A 20,355-nucleotide genomic window follows, 5' to 3' on the forward strand; every position below is an offset into this window, starting at 1 on the left:
AAGCAGACTTTTTGAGAGCTCTCAGCAGACATTTTAAACACTGAAGTAGAAAATTAAAATGAGGGTAGTTTGTTTTTTTGTATAAAAATGATTTGCCATATAAGGAATCCAAGAAGGCCTATAATGCATCTGATATTGTGGCCATTAAAAAAAAAAAAAAAAAGGTGAGGGTTTTGTGTGTTTTTGAGGTTTTTTCCCCTAAAATAAAATTCTCTAATACGAACAGGTATCAAATAATGAAATACAGTGAGTTGTGCTTCACTGGGGACCTGAATAGCTGAATGGCACATGAATGGCTACTGAGTCATTGCTTGCAAATCTAAGTAACCTTTATCTTGTGATTTATTTGTGTAAATGGCAATAAGAATTTCTTTGAAAGGTGATTCAAAAATAGCACTGATACTAATGAATTAATTGCTAAATCACAAAAATGTGTCTAGGGTAGCTGGGGGCTGTGAACTAACAACTAGCCACTCAGAGTCAAATTTAGTAGATATAAAGTCCTATTGGCTCATTTAAGGATATAACTATTCTGTCAAACCAAACTAGAAGTCTAGCAGCTCCTTTAAAGAGCTTCCATTCACTTTGTAATAGAAGAAGAACATTTAGCACCATGCTGACATTTAAATGTCCAGACATGCAGGAAGGGCTGAAATATTTTTCATATAAAAAAAGGCAAATTTTATTTGATACGTTAATCCCTGAAGACTTGACAGTCTAAGTGATTTTCTATAGACAAAGAATTCTTAAACTTTTTAGAGAGAGATCACAGTTACGGTCTGGCTGCAATTCTTCCCTCTTCCCAGTTTCTCTGATTATACTTCTCAGATGTCAGTCTTTTTGCCTTTATCTCTTCTCAAGTGGAATCATGCAGTTCTCCCACTGTTAGACTGAACTCTTAACAACAGTGCCCTGTATATCAGCTGTGCTTAAGTGCCAAATCCTGAGGGCTTTACTACCTGAAGGATTTGAGTTCTTGGAATGATGGACAATGATTAATAACCCCATGTACTTTTCTCAATGCAAAAAATTTTTTACTTTCAAAAAGGTAAAAAAATCTTACATGAAAAGATTTCTAAGTTTTTAAAGTCTATACATTTCTCACCTAGGCCATTCTGTCCTTCATAATGAGTTATATAAAGTTAATTTTCTGATGGCAAACTTCATAAAATAAAACTAAGCACTGTCACCCACTAAATCAGATCATTTTTTCCCCCATTTATTAGTAAAAACTACAGGCTTTGCACTACAGAATCTCAGGAAATGTTTGGGCTTTCACAGTTTAGCTGGAAGCCTCAGAGAGCTGAGCAGACTGTGACCACTGAGTGCATAAATACAAGCCCACATGTACCTAAGATTAAGAGAAAGGGACCTTTCCTGGCCCTACATTCTCCCCACTGAGAAAACCAAGATGCTGAGAACTCAGTGACAATCACCAGCTCGCTGCTTACAAGAGACTGTCTCTATTAAATTTAACACTAAAAATGACCTAGGAAGGAGAAGCATACACAAGAGAATCTGAGTTGATGCTTAAAAAACTTTCTATATCACAATTTTGACTCTGATACTAATAAGTGTTTTGTCCATTAATCAGTATGGTATCAGTACTGCTGTAACAGGTAAAATGGCAAGTGTAAAATTCTGGCAAGACTGATTGGTTTAGATTTTATTTTATCCATCTGTGCCATTTTGTACAATTTCATGACCTATTCTCATTACATAGTTAACTTCCTAACTCCTTGCTGGACTAAGCTTCACACCTTATCATTACAGTCTAACCTGGCTTTGAAATAAATTCTGACTAGCATCTACAGGCATGACCTCTCCATTTTCAGCCTCATATATGAGCTACTAGAGAGTTCACAGTCACACAAGCCAACAGATAAAACAAGAGAGCAGAGTGGCCAGGGAGTTTGAAGGCTTAAATGCCAGCTACCAGAGGAGAGTAGGGTCTAGATCCAGCTACTGGAAACAATGAGTGACTGAAGTTAACTACAGGAGAGTATGATTGTATTTCACAACTGCATGTAACCATTAGTGAACTTCAGCCTAAGTTAGGTGATGAGAAGTTCAGCACCTGAAAAATAACCAGGTTCCAGGCATTGATATTGGATAAACGAAAGTCCACACTAACATTTTTTATTTCTTTGGCAAAGTTAAACCAATACGTCTAGAATCATTATTATAATTGTAATTCTAGGAAAAAAATTACTTCTGGGATTATTATAAGACTCAGTCTCTGGATACAGAAAACAATATACTAGAAATGTACTTTGATCAGATAAAAGCTGCCTAAGGATTCAAAGGCCTATTATCTCAGATGTAATAGTTCAAGTTAATAAGCTCCTTTCTCCCTTTTATACACCATGCACAATAAACACTTTCATTTTAATTAACAGCATTTACTGAATTGGAATTGATGTGCATTAAAAAGAGTATCTTGTACTGTAGGTGACAGTAATTTTATTCTTAGAATCAAGAACAAGATAGACCTGCAGCCTCCTATATGCTCATCATTGATTTTCAAGCTACATCTACTCTGTAGTTCTGACAACTCAGTCTCACTTCAATAAAATCTTGAACACCTGATTTAGGATATAGAGTTAGGTACATCATGATAGCTCAGTGATTTTAAACCATTTCATGTAGTTTAGTCTGCCTGGGTAGCAATAGGAATTTATCTCTTTCTCCAGAGGAAAGTAATGGAACTGTAAAACTTCTTTTCATATTGTATAAATCAGTGATGATTATCTGATGACTTGTTAACAGATAATACAGGAAAACCTAAAATAAGCATTATGTTTGCTATACTCATAACATTTTCATAATTATCTCCTGTGGGCATAAAATAACCACAAAAAAGATGTTTTATTGTTCATGTGCCAAGCTAAGGAAGAATCTGTTTATAATGTTGAAAAGGACTAGTTAAGAAGCCTTATCTAGCATTAAAAGGTGCTAGATACGTAACAAAATATTGACTCATTAAATTCTAAATGATACAATCAAATAGTTAATCATGTACTCACTCATCAATAATAGTAAAAATAGAAAAAATGGAAAAAATGGAAAAAGTAAAGATTGAGAAAAGTAGAAAGGAGCAGTAATACATGTATAGCAAATATTAATATATTATTTTTATGCAAATACTGCTTAATCTAATAAAACATTACCTTAAATTTATGGATTTGGAGGTAATACAAAGTATACTGTACAAAAATTATTGAATCAAACAGATAAGAACCATTTGTTAAGAGTCCAACACATTAAGGATGCAACTCATGTTTATCTCTTTCAGGCATACAAATGCAGCCATTTAATTCCAGCTCTCCAGTCAGTAGAGGAGAGTTGAACCTGCAGAGGGTATTTTGCCCCTTCTTAAGGTAATTGAATAACAACCTTAGGGTGAAGCAGCCTTTTAAAAACAATTCTTCACTGACTGTGGAAGAGGTCTAGATTATTTTCTTTAGCCTATATGCCTAAATATTTGTAGAGCTTTATTAATAAAGATGAAGTGTGAGTGAATTGTGGACAATATACCTAAGTAGCTGAAGAGGTAGAGTGACATACTGTGGTTCACCAAAAATAAATGCTAGGGATCGTTAAAATATATGAGCGCATCAAAGTACTTATTCATACTTATTAACAGAAGTAATTTAATCTCTTATTGGGATAATTTTACTTTTGCTAGAAACTGTTGTATTAGAAACATTGTACAATTCAGATCTTTTAAGTCATATTAACACTCTTTTGATTACATGAGGCTAAGAGCATAACTTCCTAAAAATATCTGCAACAAGAGCAATGAAAAAAAATCCCTGGACTTCCTCTTTTTTTTCTCTTTCTTGCATTTTTTAAACTTTCTATAGGATGATTAAATTAAAAAAAAATACAAGAATTATAGACAGAAGTAAATATCATATCTAATAGGGTCTCTTCCCTATATTGAAATTCTAATGAAGAAAATCTTTAGCTGAAGATTCTGTTGTTTTATTCCACAGACACTTCACGTAAGTACTTATCATAAAACAGCAAATTATAGCTATTCATCTATTTAAAAAATATTTTCTTCAGTACTTTCAAATGTGCATGTATTCATTTAAGTAATGCACACAACTTTAAGGAGTTTCACTTTGTTTATGTCCCTTTCCCACAGCTCTGTTCCTGTCTCCTTCCTCAAGAGCAAAAGATGTCAAAACAAAGAAGAGTAATATTTTTGTGATGTGTGGCAGCATGGAAGAGAAGAAAATTAGGATGTTACATATTTTGGAAGTTATTTTACATGTATTTCTTGCATTTACTCCTTGAATGCTTGATTATTATATATTTTAAAGCAGTCTCCTGTGGAGGTAATTCCATATTTCCAACCAAAATGTACTTCTATTGCATGTATAATTTCTTGCTTTATTTTATTACTGAGCCATAGTAGTGTATCAGTTACAAATATATACTTATGTATGTACATTTATATCTGTATACAGAAAGACATATTTTAAGACATTTTCTTATGTTTCGGTTGCATACAAAAAGATTGCATTTTTTGTAGATGTTTCTTGAGAAATTGCTTAATATTTGAGCCTATTTATATTTCACTGATTGCCAAATTTTTCATTTGGTGCTTATGTCTTTTAGTCCTCCAAGTTCCTTGGCAAATATTACCTTCATAATCAAATATAATTTTTGAGGATAAATTACTCAACATCTATAGCAAACAAAGTCACAGTGTAACAAGACTTGACCAGAGCTTACTTTTCACCACAAAGAAGTCTGTTTGCCTGTGTTGGGCTGTGACACTTAAACCCTTTCCATCCGCCACTCTCTAGCTTCTCAGGTGAGATACAGAATTAATTTCTTCTATTCATCTTCCATGCTTGACATGGCCAGTCAGCAAAATATTTTTTTTTTTGCTTCCTTCAAATTTAAAACTGCCTGAATAATTTGGAATAACACATATTTAGATTAAAAACAACTAACACATTCTTTATTAAAAAACTACTTTTCTGCTAGATCCCTACATGGCAATTAACTAACCAGGGGGTTAGAATCATAGAATGGTTAAGCAGCCATTATGGTTATAGCTTATTGAGTATTTGTATAATCATGTCTTCCCCTGGTTCTGTAAAGTACATTGCAAATTGTGTTCAGCTGCAAAGAAATTTAGAAATCTCTGACTACAGAAGAAATGGTGTTACTCCCTTTACAAGAATTTCTTACTGTTAGAGCAGCCACCTGGGAAATCAGAGGCTTGTAATCGTTATTTGCTTCTGTCTCAGAGACAAAGGTGTAAAGGCATTTAATGTGCCTAAATTTTAATACCTTTCCTAACAATCATGTAGACACACAGAAGACAGAAGTCATAGCTGGGAGGTCTATATTATCTTAGTTTGTTATGTCTAGAGCTCAAGTTCTATGGTGAGCTAGAAACAGCAGAGTAGTGCACCAAATGCATCCATAGGATTTCCCAGATTTAAAGAATTTGTGAGCTGACTCAAGTAGCGCCATGGAAAGTGTGCATCAATCGGTAAAGGTCAAGCTGTATATGATTTTTTGTCCAGCTCCCAGAAACAGTTTTTAGATAACAGTAAGTTTGCATATCCCAGAGCGAGTCACAACACAATATATTTCACTGGAAACAGGCTATCTCTTATATATTTGATCTCTGCTTTTGCATCTCCCAGATCATGGTTTTAGTAAAGCAGCCATTACATCTGTTTTTCACAGTATGATAGGGACTCTTAGATTGAAGCTTTTTAAAAGGTAGGAAAGGACTCATGAAAGATTGCCAAGGAAAGCTGAACAGGTGCTAGCACAAATTGTGTTAACAAACCACCAAAATACTTAAGATTGATTATTGGGGCTCATCACTGAATGCTTTCTCAATTTGTTATGGTAGCTTGTCTTTGAGTTAGCATCATACATGATAATTTACTTTTTTCTTTTTAATCCCTCATATAACATGTAGTGTCTTCATTATAAAATACTTAGTTAAGGAAATAATTTCAACATCATGATTTCCATTTATCTCAAGGAATCAACTAGCATTTTTTGAGTACCATGTAAAAGGAAAGATCTGCTGAATGTGGGTAACAAACCAGTCATGACAGCTAAAGCATGGCTGCACTCTGCAAATTTAAATAGATGTCACTTCAACACAGGAACAATTCATCAAAATTTGCAACTTTTTTTTATTACCAGTATTAATAAGGGGGATTTCTAGACTTCATTATTTAATGGAAACTAAAATGTTTGGCTTCTAGTACTCTACAATGTTATCATGAAACACCATGTAAAATAAATTGCTGCTACCCTTTAAAAGTTATTAATAATTGCCTGACTATAAAAATCTGTGCTGAATATTGTACACAGAAAAAAAACAAAAGGATATGTTCCAAGTAATGGGGTTGTCTGTGACTTCAGTACTGTATTTGCACTCTGCTCTTAGCTGTCACTTGTAGTACCATTCATGCCTGAATTTCTGAAAAGGTATTTCAAGTAACTGTTCAGAAGTTTATTACAAATACACTCTATTACAGCAAATTCTTGATTAACACAATACATAATAAACACTCCAGAGAAATATAAGTTTCCCTATTTATAAGAAGTGATCATTTGATGAACAAAGTTCCACAACGAATGACTGAAAAATTATTTTATATAATATTTTAATTATCTTGGAACTATGAGTATATCTGTGAAATGTGCTGATGACAAGACAGGGAAACTTTGAATGGGAATCTCAGAGAAACAAACTCCATAGCTGTGAGCACAAAACCAATAGATATATAATTCAGTGATACAAAAGTCAAAGATTCAAAGGATCATTAAATATCTCAAATTGAAAGGGATCAGTGGGGGTCAGCAAACCCAACTCTTTGCTCCTTGCAGGAGTACCTAAAGTAAACCCAAACTCCCAGATCTGCTTCCAGAGGGATTCTTTCCAAGCTCTCATTCCCCATTTATATGTATAACAAGGACTACACAATTTTAGGTGTAGCATCTAGCACTTGTTCTTACTCAATTTCATAGAGTTGGTGATTGAAGTTCTGTATTCTATCCAGATCTCTCTGAAAAGCCTTTACCTTGAGTGAGTCCATGGCACCTCCTAATTTTATATTGCTGACAAAACTAATGTGCAATTCCTGCATCCAGAATATTTATAAAAATACTAAAGAGGACGAGGCTTGTAAATTAAACATTGCAGCTCCCCACTGATGACTGCCACCATCCCAATGTAAGAGCCAAATGCATTAGCCAACTGATCGTCAAATGTATTATGGATTTGTCTATCTGTATGTTGGACATTAGTCCTGAAAAGAGAATAAAAGACAGTATCAAAAGCTTTGCAAAAATTAAAAAAAAAAAAATCCACATCTTCTGTTTTGCCTTGGTCTACTAGTTGAAGGATCTTATTGTAAAAGGAAATTAAGTTGATTAAGCAGAACCAACTTAATGCTTAACTCTTGTGAATCTGTGTTGGCTATGACCAGTGACAGCAGTGTCTCTAAAGTGGTTTTCAATAACTCTCAAAATAACTTTTCCCAGAATTTTACCAGAGGCTGAAGTGAGATTGACAGGACTGTTAATAATCAGAGTCCTCCTTGTTACTCATCTTCAACACCGTGCCAAGCCATATCATGAAGGAGTAATCATAACAGGACTCTCTGAATTAAGTTAGAGTGCAGATAGAATTAAATGAGCTAAAAAATCCAAGTTCTGGTGGTCAGTTGTAAGGATGATGTAAAGCAAATGATAAATATCTTTTTAGGACAGGTCAAGATATGTATGTTCAACAGAGCAAAAACCTTTACTTCCATTGTACGAGCACAGTGCCTCATTTCCAAGAGTATTGGTATTAAGTTGTCTATAACAGGAAGGCATATTCAAATTAATAATCACAGAAACCAGTATATATTTTTGAGGGTACCACTGTCATTATAAGATTAATAGAAAATTGGAGGAATGAGGTGAAAAGGATATAGTGAAATTCAACAAGGACTAAAGCAAAGCCCTGACCAGTGATACAAGTAAGGAATGACAGCTGAGGAGTGGATGAAAGTTGAATATCAGCCAACAGTATTCCTAGATAGCAAAGATGGCCAGCAGAATCCTGGGGTGTATTTATGGGGACACAATCAGTAGATCAAGGGAAGTGATTGTCCCCTTTTACTCAGCACTCCTCATCTAGCTCCTACATCCACTTTGGGGCTCATAATAAAAAAAAGGATATCAAAAGTAGGAAAATTCAGCAAAGGGTTGGCAAGATGGTATGGACATTGGATAATGAGTCTGAGGCTAAAACCAGAGAAGTTCAGACTGGCTGTAAGGAGAAAAACATTATCCCCTTTAGGACAGTGGACCATGTTGCCCTGAGAAGTTATGTAGCCTCTGTCTAGCCCTTTAGAGGTTTTGAAGACCAGGGTGGACAACGACTTGAGCATTTTGGTCTGACCTCATGAATGGCCATGCTTGGAGCAGGTGGCTGGACTCTAAAGTCCACATGTCCCAGTCTGAATTGTCCTCTGATCCTAATATAAGCAAAAAAGAAAGTAATTATTATCCAGACACGCAGTCCAATTTTTACAACAGTACATTCTCAAAGAGTTTATTCATTAGACAAGAATCAGCAAAAAAGTAGGGTTTCTGAAAGGAAGCATTGGATTTTGAGTGTTTGTTTTGTTTTTGTTTTTAATTTTAATCAATTAATGAATGAGTTTGTATAATTTTTTGACTGAAATACTAAGACCCAGTATTATTTTTATATTCATTTGCTTTTTTCAACAATCAAAGATCTGACTAAATTTTCTGCAAGTGTTTGAAAGTATTTTCTATTAGAACAACCATTAATGTATTCAGGTGTGAAACCCACCCAAAAGAACCCCTCAGGTATGTAAGATCTTGACCACATATACACAACTCTGTCTCAATAGATGAATATTGTGTGTCTTGGGAAAACAATCCAAGCACACATAATTCTTATGTTGGAAACTTACTGAAAACTCAGACAAAACAAAGAAATTATTTATTTCTGGCAAAGAAATAAGAAAGACTATCCAGCTTAATAGCAAAAATCTAACAAAAGTTCCAAGCAGCCGTACCAGAACCACTGCTCTGTTGCAGTGACCTACAAATTAGTCCCTCCTGGCTTGAATTTGTAAGTCTAAATCAGTATATATATATATATATATATATATAAACAGCTAAGAAATGCAAATAAGTTGAAGGGTTACTTTCATTTAGAATATTTAGAATAGAGCATCTAAAGCTATTTCTACGCAATATTGACTGACAGTAAATAAAAACTGATGCAAAATATTGAAGGAACAACATTGTAACAGAAAGGGAATGTGAATCTTAGTTAATAGAAGCAGGATAAAGTGAGAAATGCTTTGGTGAACCTTGATTCTCCTCCTGAGTACAGAAGATGATACCTTGCCCTGTGGATGGGCAGGAGGAAAAGGCCAACACTCATTTCTTTCTGCTGCAATTGTCTCAAAGCTAGGAGAGGGGAAAGGAGAAACTGATTGTTTGCATTTTTTTTCTTCATAGTCCTTGAAGTGTTTTTTTGAAATCAAGTACTAACTGTCTGCTATTGTACCTTATCTGTGAGGAAGCTGAGGTGACTGAATTATAATCCTAAAATGTGATGGTTTTGACTGATTGCTAGCTTGAAAATCAGAGTGGAACCCTTCCTTGTCAAAAAAAACAATATGGTGCCTACTTGTTTGCTTTTCTTTCTCATCTTCACATCCACTTCAGACATATTCATATTTTTCATAGTATATAGCTCTGGGTTTTGCAAAGATCTTATGTCAGAGAGATGATGAAACAGTTAAACAATGCATAGCTCCTAAAGAGGTGATCTGAAGTACATTTCATCTAACTTAATGTGCCTCACAAAAACTAGGAATTGGACTAATATTGCTTGTTCATGCTTGAAGCACAAAAAATTGCTCAAAGGCATATGGAGGGAAAGCAAAAAAAAATCTAAAAATAAAAATCCCAGTGGAAATAAGGATTTTCACAGTCCAATTTAGTTTCTTCTAAGATACAAGTCTCAAGACACTGAAACTAATAACTCACATGAAGGAAATTTAAAAGTTCTGTAGTATTAAATTTTCTAGGCAAAAAACTCCAAATAAACAAACAGAGAAATATGGAATCAAGAATTTTATACTTATGACATTTGTCTTCTTTTACAACTAATGCAATATTGAAAACTTAAAATAGAACGGAGACATAGAAAATGGCCATAAAATACCAATTACCTACAATCCAGTTGTCTATTTTTCATACTTTTTTCATTTAACATGTCTATGAGAAAACAATATTTGTATTTTTTAGAGCCATGGGACGCACATGTTTGTGGCATTTTTCAGTTTAACAAGCAATTCTCAGTGGTCACCTGAAGTGAATAAAATTCTGTAATCTGCAATTTTTTGTCTTCCAGCTGGTGAAAAAATAAATCCCTAGCTACTGGTATCACTCTATCAGTAGTGTTTATTCATCTGTCCCCATTAAATCAGGAGATCAGAATAACTATGAGTATACTGAGCATCACATGAATGTGCTTGCTATACATTTTGCTGAAGTTAAATAGCACAAAATAGTGTATACTACGTGTATTAAGTTAAATAGCATAAAATACTGTATGAATACCCTATAATAGCATATAAATAGCATAAAATCATGTATACTAAAATTACTTATCAGTGAATTTTTAAATGCTATCCTGAATTAATTTTTTTTGGCATTTTTTATTCTTTCTTTGTAGTCTAAGGAAGCAAATAATCTAATTTAATGTTAGGTGTCCAAAGGCTGAGTATTTAAATCTGAAATGGTCACGTCAGATGGCCTTAACACAAAAGGAGTTCCAAGGGGTAACTTATCTAACCTTGGTTTCCTATTTTAGAGTAATCAAAAATTATCCTATGAAAATATGTTCCAAGTAATTTTTAAGCAACTAGAACAAAAATTTTGAAGCAATATTTTATTTCTAAGTATCTTAAGTTTGATTAACCTACTCCTTTTGATACTAGCAGTAAGAGGTCAACAGTTTTTCTGAGAGATACTTTACCGTGTGAAGTACTTTACTTCTGTGAAGTAAAGTATCTGTTCTCAAATTTAAAACAAAACAAATTTGTATACCTGTTCTCAGAGCTTTGCCTTATTTTGCATTTTTTTCATATGTATGATTTGTATATCGTGAGAAAGATATACATGTATAAAGTGAAAAAAACATACTTAGCCTCACTCATTGCTGGAAACCAAAATCTGCAGATTCTAAAATTTCATCAGATACTTTCAAGGGGGAGTAAGTGCATAACATACTGAGCACAACCAATTTGAGGTGCGGTAGTATAATATTGTCAGTCTAAACAGGTAAACAGCAGATGAGCCAGTGACATTGCTTTTTCCTTTTTTAGCATTTTCCCTGTTCAGGCATGGAGTAATAGAGGAATTTCTCCTTTTTACCTACTCATGAAACAAAGTCAAGGTATTTTGCATAGATTAAAAGATCATATAGGATGAGCATGAATCATTAATAAAGAAAAAAATATTTAAGAAATATGGAAAAGGCATAAAAAACTAATCTTTGAGACAACTGCTAAGACATAACAATCTTATTGCATTTTAATTGGGGCAAAACGAGGCAAAGGAGAACAACATAAATCATGGCATTCTAAACTTTGATTGCCTGGAGAGAAGAATGTCTTAGGAATAACTTTATTTTAACAGCTAAATATCACTATGGAGATTTGTAGTTTGTACATTTCCTATTATTTGTCACCAAGGGGAATTATTTGTGTCAGATAAAACTTATAAAAAAGATCTGGATGTTTAAATCAGAAAGACTAAATAAATTTGCCTTCTTCAACATCTTAAAACTAGACCTATGAATCAATAATATCTAGGGGCAGCTCTTCCCTTGGGAATAGCAATATCTGTTCCCAGCAGAATTTAACATCCTTTGATTCAAGCAATACAACCCCCAGTGTCTTTCTGTGACTTGATTTCCTCTCACACTAAGCATGAACAGCGTGTGCGGCATCACCAAGCCCAGCTCCAAAACAAATTAGTATGGGAAATGTTTAACTCTTCTATGGAATCAGGGAAAATAGGTAGCTGTCTTTGAAGACCTCAGGAGGAAAAGCAAGTACAATTTGGGTATGTAAATTTCTTAACCATAACGGTCTGCTGTCAAACAGAGTTTTTAATTCCAACTCAGGTTTCAGGTATTTAAAAAATGGCATGTTTGTAAAGTCAGAAGAACTTGCACTGTGCATGTCATTACCTTGCTAGCATGAGGGTGAATTAAGAAAATACTGACTCTCACATAATATTTTTTCTTGTGAGCGGAAGTATAGAAGGCAGAAAAAAGAGTAATTCAAATAATATTTGATTAGTAATTTCAAAACAACTCCATCACGGATCACATTCTAAAATCAGAGTGAAAAAAAAATAAAACCCAATATTAAATTTTACACTCAGTTTTTGTAATTCCATATTTTGGAAGATTGAAGATAATTTGAAGATAATTTTTTGTAAAGGAGTGCTAAAATTATAAATACTTTAAACATTTTTAATAAGATAAGGAATTATTTTTTATCAGTGATAAAATATTTTCTGAGTGTATAATGGACTTATTTCTTCACCACCCTAGTGAGTAAGAACTTAACACTTTAAAAATTTTTCTTCCTAAGTTTTCGACCGAGTTCCATCTCTGTCATTGGCTGGTTTTGTTCTTTAATGCTGTGCACAGGTCTACTGAACTTGTACCCCATTTATGAAGTCTTTTTCTTCTTTGGATTGTCTGATTTCTAAGAACACATAACCTCATTCTGAAGCTTTTCTCTTGGTCAGTCATTTTATGTGCACTCGTGCTCTCTTTCTTCTCACTTTTAACTTCTTTTTCATTTTTACAGAGAATGTAACCATAGAGCCTTGCTTTAGTCAAGTTTGCTAATGGGTACTACGGGTAGAGGCAGGCAGATTGCATGCAGGATGATGGCATCAGCCTTATCTCTTTAGGGAATTGGGATGAAAGTAGTTATTTTCATCCTCTATAGAACATCTCCCAGCAGATAGAAGATTGTTTAAACTCCAGCTTAGATGAATATTTGCATGCATTCAGAATTGCCCCATTTTGGTTTTGCAAGAATCCATGTTTAAAACAAAAAAAAAAAAAATAAAAGGAAAAAATACCAAACCAAATAAGCAGAAACTTCAGTTAGCTCTCATTTTGGGTTCTGATATATATTCTAGTTATTTCTGCTCCTGTCCCTTCAAGTTACCTCATGTGCATATGTATATATATATATATATATATATATATATATATATAATTTATATCTTAATGTTCTTTAGCCAGACTTCAGAAACATGGCAAATTAAAATGCAGAATCTATCTGAGCATCTATCTTAAGAGATTTCAGCTGAAATTCTCTCAGACCTAAATTCCTTTTATTTGCCTATCTTTCTTAGTCTTGAAATGTTACTTATGACAGCATAGATAACAGAGATTTCATTTTAGGAATTGTCTTCCAGTTGAAAAAATACGATAGGCTTCAAATTCTATAAGCAATGAATTTGTAAGCCATACCAAACCAATCAGTTCTCTGAAAATTGGTGGCAAAACCTCTTACTGATAATTACACATGGAAAATGCTTGTAGAAAATACTGTAACAAAAAGCAACAGAAATATTGTGAAAAAAATGATCAAGACTTTTTTTTCTCTTAAATCTTTCCCATATGTTAATAAAACAGGGTAGTGGAAACTATATGTAGCATGAGAGAAGGCATTTTTTCCCATTAAATTTGCATATCCTTATGAACAGCATGACAGATGTCTTTTCAACAATTTTTCTTCCAAATTTCATGTGGGAGAAGGCAAAAATTTGCCAAGCTTTAAGATGGTTTTGCTTAAGTTGCCCTTTTGTTGTCTTAAAGCAAGATAGGGGTATATGACATTGAGGGCAGCACAGCCCACAGGGTAGTTTTTACAGAGAGAGGTTTTAAATCTTGTTTAAGAGTTGTTTTTAAAATGACAGCAAAGAGAAGACAAACACTATTTTCTAAGCCTATGTCTAGTGGTCTTCCAATGTACAGTACTGTAAAAAAACGTGCAGTTTTCTTATTTACTTTAGTGAAGAGGCAGCTGAACAGTGCTTATCTTAGTTTAAATGGTCAGTTTAATATTTGCTTTTCTTCAGTTTAGAAGCACAACAGAGAGATGGAAAGAAACCCTTTCATTTCCACAGCAGTGAAGCATCCTTTTTTTCTTGAGGCATGCTGTAGTCCAGTGTGAGCTCATCTGAGGGATGGGTACTGCTTTTAGAACATTCTGTAGTGATGGAGGAATGTGCTGGATCAAATAACAAGGGAAGAACCTTAATAACTCTCATGGTCCAAATGAGAACTGGGACTTATATCTGTCTCTTCTAAATGTAAGACATCAGACACTTTGTTTTGGAAAAGCACCATAAGCCTGTTTTATCTCTAAGATCTTGTTCACAATGGCAGCTGATTCCACAATCAAAGATTAAATTAAGTTAGCCATGCTGTCATTGATATATGACTATACTTTAAATGAGTAAAACATGAAAACAGAAGGAAAGTAATCTGCATGACCTTTCAAGTATTTGCTTTTTCAGCTGTACTTCTATTTTTATTTGCAATTACTACCATAAGAAACACATAAAAGCAGCATATAAATAACTGAAACTGAGATTATTAAGCAGAATTATATGTATCTGTTTCTTTCTCTTTAGTATTTGTTCTACATATAGGAGTAAATTTGACTTTGGTATTGTGGGGTTTTTCCCTACCCCTGTAACAATATCTCTCTTCACTATATATTGAGTGTTAAGATTCTGTAACTCCTAATTATATGAACTACCAAAACAACATTAAGAAAAATCAACTGTCTTTTTTGGAATTTGGAGAAAGTGTTCTTTCATTAAGACTGTAAAATACAAGTTAATCTGCTTACTTAAAGGAATTACTGGCACAGTATTGCATTCTCTCCTGGTTGCCTCTGAGGAAACGTGCACATCCAATTTTATTAGTATTTTATTTTGTTCCTGGAATGCGTTCTGGCAGTGCCATTCAGTATGAAAACAGAAGCCCCCTATTTATTAATTTCTTCTTCCATTCCTGGACTATTCAGAATGCAAATTACGCAAAATAACAAAATGAGTGGCAATTAATAAGTAATTGTCTGGTTGAATGAAACAAAAACATCCACATGCACATTGTGTTGTTTGCAGTTTTCCTATTTCCATGGGGAAATGATAACAGCTAAATCACAGAACATAAGGATAAATTAATCTATGAAGTATGTTCAGTGTTGCTCTTCACGTCCTTTTAAGTAATATGAAAAGTGGTACAAGTGGCCATTTGAAGGCAACATGGGAACAATTTTGCATAAATGATATGTGTTCCTTAAAATATTCGTGTCACACAGTTATGTCTTGAAAAGACTTATTCAGTCTCTATGCTTATGAAACAGCCCCTACAGAAGGAAACAAGAAGGTTTCCTTTTGCAGGTCTTCACTTTTTAATGACTGATTTATCTTATTTTCAAGAGAAAAAAAAAATTATGTGCAAAATCTGAAGGCAGAGATTGTGGTTGAGCTTGTGTGTGTAAGAAAAACCAAAAGTTCTAAAAATTTTTTGCATTTACCTAGGCAATAAATTTATCCTTTAAAACACCTGTCTTTTAAAACAGTACAGTTTTATATAGCAAGTGACACTTGCTATTTTCAGTGGGGTTTTGGAGTTGTGCTTTTTTTCTCCCCAGAATGTATTAACTTATGCAGATGTGAAACATTAAGACATTGTCATTTAACACAAAAAGGAGTGGTTTATAAAAATGGTTCTCAGAAGTGCTCAATTTTTTTTATTTCAGCAAGACTGCTTATTCCGCAGAGATGTATGAAAATCATACATCCCCTTATATTATTTCTAGCTTAAGGATTCTATATGGTAAACATCTATGTTTTGAGTTAAATCTCTTGGAACATATCTTCTTACAGAGAAGGAAAACATTTTTTTCTTGATTCATGGTATTCATCAAGTGAAATATGATATTTCAAGTAATGTAATACCAAAGGAAAAGAATACTACTGCAGCATTTCTTCATGTTCTCTGGAAACTGCAGCAGTATTATGTCATCATCAAAAGCCTTGAATAACATGTTAAAAATAGTGTCTTTTACTGGTGCTAGTAAGAAAAAAATATTATGAAATGTATTAGGCTGAATAAAAGGTTTTACCTCCTATCTGGTGAGGTTTGGAGGCTTTGGCATGGGATTTTTGTTGATTGTTGATCATGAAACCATCTGTTTATCCAGACTCTGACTAGTGTATGCAAAGACAGACTTCTAGAATTTTAAACTGCATACTTTTTATTGTGTATGCTGTGAGCTCAAACAAACACTGAGTCTTGAATAAACATTTAAATGAAAAATCATGTTTCCTTGTCTTGGTATTTTTCAGTAGACTCTCCGAATGTGTTATCAAGGTGCCTTTTTTCAATTGAAGGTAAAAATTTTGCTTTTCCTATGAATGAGTTGCAAAATATGTGTAGGTATTAGCCTCAGAATATCTAGAGAGAAATTTGAGATTTTATGGTCTATTTTCAAGGTTTCAGTTTCAATAAAGCCATTTGGAAAATCTAGTTCCTTATTGTTTCATTGTAATAGAGCACACCTGGGGTCACACACCCTCATTTTAGATGTTTGTGTGACCATCTGTATAGGCTCATTATGAACTAGTCTTAATTATCAGTATTTTTCCCTATTGGACCATTTTCTTAACCAATACAAAAGATGTTGGGATTTCCCTCATACACAGCTTTTCAGTATTTATGTTTTGTTTCCTTTGCTTAGCCTGTATTGTTCTACCTCTGTTCTGAACAGCCAAATACTCATGTTTTCACAGGATTTCTGTATGGTGCCTATCATATTATCTATGCTGTTTGAAAGGTTTAAGACTATTGATAACTTCATGTGCCTAACAGACCCTCTAAGGAGAAGAGACCTTCTGAGTAGTTTTATAGGCATACCGGGAAAGTGAAATGACTAGTTTCACATGAGAATATAATGGCAAATAGTCTTAGTAATTTTGTTTCATGAAGGATTTTTACATTGGACTTCTCCCTAAACTTTCCTCTCTTAAATTTGGTTGCATTTCTAATCAAAACCATAAATAATTGAATGCTCTGTGGAAAATTACATATCCACCTCCCCATTTACACCAAGAAAGTAGTGTCTCTACAACTCATCAGACCGCACACTAATGAGAAGCTATGACCCTTGCAGGAAAGATTCCAGTGATTCTATGAGGTCGCCTACCAAGTTACCTTCAATACTCTCTGTTTTGTTCTTCTCATGAGCAAAATTTCTTTTTCCAAAGACTTCCCTGGGAACTAAGTGTAATCTTTAATGTAAAATTAGTATGGGAATCAGGTTACCATAAAAATGGGGTAAAACTATTTAAGTTCATATTTTGAATATAAGCAGACTCTACAAATGCACTCTTCTGGCACATAATGATATATAAAGCATTGGACATGACTTAGAAAGAATTCTTTGGTTTTCTATCTAAATCTATCTGTAAATTTAACTAAACACCAACAATGACAGCATTTCCGAAAGAATGAACAACTTATGTGGTGTCAGAATGTCTTCATTACCTTATTGAAATGATCAGATGATGTGCAGAGGGACACTAATCAGCATTTTTCCTAACCAAAATGGAGGTAATTCAGATCTTTCTGAAAAAAAAACAACCCTCAAAACATTCTCAGAAAGTTTTAATTTCTGTGAAGGCATAACATCCTTCTTTCAAAGTCAATTTGCAAGCAGTCAGGACATATATGTATGACTCACTTGCCAAATTTCACTTTTAAAAATCAAAACCACGTAGTGCTAAGCAGCAAAAGTGTTAAAAATCAGCATATTTCTTACAGATTTAAAATAGAAGTAACTTACTCAAGCAATTTCAGGAAGGAAAAATGTCTAATGGAATTCCTGCAAGGACATTGACTGAAAAAGAATTAGGCATTGAAACACCAGTCTTGGTACTGGAGTTTTGTTCAAACATTGCTATTTTAATTTCTGTTCTTTATCTTTAAATATGTAAAATATTTTTGTAATGCTATCTTTAACACTGAATAAAATAATATTTTATCAGTTTAACAGAATAAAAGTGTATGGCAATGCAGAAAAAAAAAATGTTATCTGTCATGATCTTCAGGAACAAACTATTTAATAATTTCAAGAGGAAAACCATGGAACCTGAAGGTATATTGTAACAGCTGTATACACATACTTTCATTTTCTGACTTGGCAGTAAGTACTGATTAGTGAGCATAAGGTACCTGATGAATGATAAATGATAGTTAATGTATGTTTTGCTGTCCCTTGGGTCCAAAATCTTGAACTGTATGTCCATTCCTTGGATATATATGGCACAGCTGTATTTAATGATTCAGAATCTATCTTAATTCTTAGTTGCCTTGAAAGGGAAGACTGTCATAGTACAGTCCCATGAAAATTCTTAAAAAAAGTAAGTACTATCACTTCCCTAAAGCTATTCTACTCAGGTAAGATTTTTGGTTGATAATGTGGTTTATGTTCACCTATTCATATCCTTCTAGAAGCAGAAAGACTGCTTCTAGAAGGATATGAATAGGTGAACAGAATGCACTGATTAGAGAATAGCAGCTGAGATAAGGGTAGATATCAAGAGTATTCATGGTAAAAATTCTAAGGATGGAGGGAACTGAGATGAAAATTCTACTAGGATTTATGCTTTTTATTTTGTTTAAAGCTGCCTAGGTAAAATGAAGGGTTGCTGAAGGATGCTGTCTCTGACAACTCCTATTACACATGTAAGGATGTTGCTAATGCCTTATGTTTTATGACAACTGCAAGCAAAATGTGAAGTAATTCTAAAAAAAAATTTTAAAAAAAAATCACGTGAATATTAATACAATATGCAAGGGCCTATAACTAGCATAAGAATTCACATGCCTCCTTCAATATGGGTTGCTTTGAATGGCATTCCCTTCATACTTTCAGTACATGACTACTGCCTAGACCTGATGATTTACTACAATGCAACATGATTTACTACAATTGATGATTTACTACAATTAGTCAACAAAATGTCCATTCCACTGGATTTACCGTGCAAACTACTCTCATAGTAGGAGTTTGTTAGTCTGAAAATAGAGATTCTTTTCAAAACTTAATTTGAAAGACTTCACAGTTCCACTGACACCTTTCTGGCAACACTTTTTTGTGATGCTTTAAAGGAAGTACAGCAAACTTCTTCCATTTACACTTTTGAGTTCCTAGAATATTTTTGTTTTCCAGAATATAATAAAGACCTGGTTGATACACCAAAAACCAGATTCAGATTCATTCTCACAATTATATCAAGAATCAATTTAATAGTGCTCTAGTTCTGTTTAATTGTTAGGTAGTCATTCAGAATATTAATATAGGTGGTTTGTCCTGGCAACAGAGCAGCTTCCTATTCATTTATTTTACATAAGTACGTAAGTACAGGGATCACATATATGAAGGATATACTGCATATACTGAAATTACATATATTTTTAAAAAGAATGCATATAGTGATAAGATCTTAATTTGCTTCAGCTGTACTGGGCGGGAACTGAAAGCATTTTGTACTTAAAAACCCTCGAATTTTTCTCAAAATTTTCAGGGCTACTACAGTGAAGCTACTGACACATTTTCTACATGTACCAAGTGTTTATTTAGACATAACTGAATTGAATGCCATTAGATGCCTAAGTCTCCCATCTGTTGTTCCCAAGACCTCACCAGACTCTTACAGGTTCTGTTTCATATCTGTTAGACCTTCACTGAATATCTCAGGCACAGCAGGGTACCTCAGATACCACTAGGCCTTTAACTGTTGTACTGAGTGCTCCTTTTGTTTTTCACTTTTGAAAACAGTCAGACAGGGATTCCAAATATTGTTAGAATAATAATATTTGAAAATTAAAAAAAATATTGATAATTGAAGATTTTGATTGGAACTTCTGTGAGCTAATATAGGGATTTTGCCTGAGATGATTAGATATGAGGTGAAAAGTTGAACTAAAAAAAAGTATTAGAATAAAAGCAGTGTTAAACATTATATATTTGTTAGTATTAAAAAAATACATAAAAGTACATTGAAAATACATCACATTCACCCATAAAAGCATGCTTCTTTTTTAAACATAGACGGATTCTTTTGGGGATCTTCAATTTGGTCATTAAGCACATGATTCACCTTAGCAATCTCAGTTTTCAATTTAATGTACTCTTAGTATGGCTT

This window comes from Agelaius tricolor, unplaced genomic scaffold, assembly GCF_023055355.1.
Source record: "Agelaius tricolor isolate 1412-34295 unplaced genomic scaffold, bAgeTri1.0.p SCAF_7, whole genome shotgun sequence".
NCBI classification, from domain to species: Eukaryota; Metazoa; Chordata; class Aves; order Passeriformes; family Icteridae; genus Agelaius; species Agelaius tricolor.